This window comes from Etheostoma spectabile, chromosome 5 (assembly GCF_008692095.1).
Source record: "Etheostoma spectabile isolate EspeVRDwgs_2016 chromosome 5, UIUC_Espe_1.0, whole genome shotgun sequence".
Taxonomy (NCBI): Eukaryota; Metazoa; Chordata; class Actinopteri; order Perciformes; family Percidae; genus Etheostoma; species Etheostoma spectabile.
In genome coordinates, this window is record NC_045737.1 from 5,552,840 (window position 1) to 5,556,181 (window position 3,342).

Genomic DNA, 3,342 nt, shown 5'->3' on the forward strand with positions numbered 1-3,342 from the left:
GGGGGAGAAGCAACCCATAGGGAGATACAAGTGGGATAAATATTGGATGATAGAGTTAATGAAACAAGAGGGACGTGTTGCTGCAGTCAACCCTCACCGTATACAGTACTGGTAATAGTGTAGCCGTGGAAACCTTTGACAAAATGATATGGCAAAATAAATCATACATTTTTGTTTATGAAGATCATGATTGTTTATAAATTCAAGAACAGATATTAAATGGATTTTAAGGTCATATTTTGTCAAAGGTTTTAGTTTTCATCGTTCTTTGAATGGATTTTCTAGGATTGATAAACAGTTGAGGGTCAGATAAAGTCATATTACCTGATGATATAATGTCTATTTCCTCAAGTGTATAGCAACAATTTTGGAAATATTTCAATTTATTACTGCTATTTGTTTCAAAGGGAAATACTTGACTTTTATTTCTACATTTATTTGACCTGTGAGCTTTATATGACCTATGAATTATAAAATGATTCTTCAAGATATACCAGTATATAAAGTAATTAGAAATAAACCCACCTTGAACATTGTAACAGTTAAATGCTGCTTACATTTTTAGATAAATATATCAATAACTAGAAGGGCACTCGGAGAGTGCAGACCCCCGCCATGGAACGCCCTATTTCACAACGTTAATGCAGTGTGAATTAACCCAGTCGGGGACTCGTTTTCCGATTATTCTGACACAACACGAATGCAGCACAACAGCCCTATCTCACAATGTTAACAAAAGTGAAAAACAATTTGTGCGTCCGCCCCATGGTTTGGATTTGCTCCAAAACGTAATGGGTTCATTCTTGACCCATGCTACATGCTTCCACTGAGTTTTATGAAAATCGAGTCAATAGTTTTTCCGTAATCCTGCTGACAGATAAACAAAGCAACAAACAAAAGGACAAACCAAACTTAACCTTCTCGGTGGAGGTAATAATAATAATCAATGAATATAATATTTTTAGGAATATAACACTTAAAAGGGCAATCTTACATAGTAGCTCGGTTTTTTTAAAATTTTAGATTTATTTTGCTGATGACACTTCTAGCTAAGTAAAACAATCAATGCAAGACTTTTAACAACAGACAGTAATAGAGTATTCTTTACTTAGATGAAGGATCGGAGTACTTTTTACACCACTGGTAATTACCAGGACAGGAGTGGGCAGGGAGCAAACAGTACAGAGGACACAAGCCAATTTTTGTATGAAGCTTATGGCCTTCATAATTTCCTCTTAAATGTAATATAGTTACACTGTGGTTGTGGGGTTCATTGGAAGGCTGATTTGCAGTCTTGTAAGGAAATTACACTTTTTAACCTTTAAAAGTTGTTCATGCGCATGCAGGCACATGATAAATTACATATTTCAGAAGCAGCATGAGAAAGTGCTCGGCCACCATTATAGCTTTCCATTTGGAACATTATTTCCTTGTTGTTAGTCTTCCACTTCTGTCTCAGTCCTGGGCGGTATAGCAGGGAGAAAAATATATGCTTTTTTCATTCCCTAGTGAGTTTGGATGTACCTTTCAAAATTGCAGATAGCAGGCAAGTGGGGGAGACAGAAATAGGAGGGACAGAGCGTGCACATGTGAGACAGAGCGCTGTCCTAATTTCTTTAATGTGCGTATACAGCTGCACTGTACCTCTTTGGTCATTACAAATATTAATGAAAAAAGCACTTGAGGAATCATAATACCCCTCCTGCTCCAGCAGATGTAATTTCCTTTGCCCTATTACATTTAGTAATGAAAAATCCACTTAGACAGTTCAACCTCACTTTTCATCTTCCATCAAAATGAGCAAATGGTTTCTCTTCATGGCAAAAACATACCTCTTAAACATACGTGTGTGTGTCTGCTGAGGCTTGAGGATGTGAATCTTAAAAGAAATAGAAAATTATGAGGAACTCTGACTTTGTTTTGGCTCATTTGGATGGATGGATGGATGGATGGATGGATGGATGGAGGGATGGAGGGAATGATTGGGAAGTTTTTTTTTTATCTTAACTGACAAACGTTTTTCATGTCATGTGTATTATATATTAGAGCCAAATTAAAATAGCGATGTCTCAACATATATATTAACTATGAAATAAGACAATTCATTTTCATTATTATTGAAATATTCAAATTGAATATTTTTTACCAACATTAACCACAGCCATCACATACACCCATACATAATATAAAAGGAGAAAAAAAAATATTTAGAGATTTATCCAGTAGAGCAGACATCGTTGGCAGAGCCTCAGTGGTGGATGAAGTACTCATATTTAAGTAAACGAACAGTATGTGAAGAAATACAAGTAAAGGTCATGCATTTGGAATGTGAAACTATATTAAAGGTATACAAGTATTAGCATTAAAATATACTTAAAGTACTAAAAGTAAAACTCTATGTAGAATGGCCTATTTCTGAATAATATTTTGGGTTAATTGGGTTATAATTCTTTATGCATTAATATAAGCAACATTTTTGTGTTGCAGCTGTTAAAAGTGGAGCTAATTTTAACTACTATGTCCACTGCTGGGCAGTTTAATCTATATTACTTGAACATTTAATTTATTATTATTTTTCATTAATAATCTTAATTTGCACAGCAAAACCTAATTAAAGATGTCCAATAAACGTAGTAAAGAAAAAAAACAACTATATTTTCCTCTGAAATGTGTGGAGCAGTAGAAGTATAAAGTAAAAGTACCTCAAAATTATACTTAACTACAGAACTTTCCACCACTGCAGATCTTATGAAACGTCCTGGTTGAGCCGAGAGCAATATGCTTTAGCATTTTGAGCCGTGCCATTTCATCCTATGGTTGTGCTGGAGTCGTCGAGCAAGCACTGTGAGGAAACCCACAATTACAGCTTGGTTAGCTTTGATCTTTAGGTCCTCCGAGAACACCTTGACATGTGGCAACTTTGCCACATAAATCTGTAAAGGGCATAACGAACCACTGATCTGAAATCCTCCAGCTGCAAACTCGACCAGAACATGGCTGTTGGTGACCGGGTTGCCACTGAATATTGCTCGATGTAATCAGTTCTCCCGTTCATACTGGCCATTCACACTTGTGTTGTTTTCCCATCAAAATTGAAAATCAACACTTTTGTTTTTATCAATGTTTTTCACTTTGTCTTACGCTTTTGTCCCTTTTTGTCCCTTTTTTTTCTTCAATGCCTGTCACTTGTTTGACATTTTCAACACTACGTAACACTGACCTATTAACTTTAGTTTTACAGTTAAATTAATGAAAGTATAGATTTGTACTTGCCAAAGAGCGCTATGTGGAATCAATCATGTTATTTTGGGGAATTAAAAAGAACATTGATATAGGAAAACA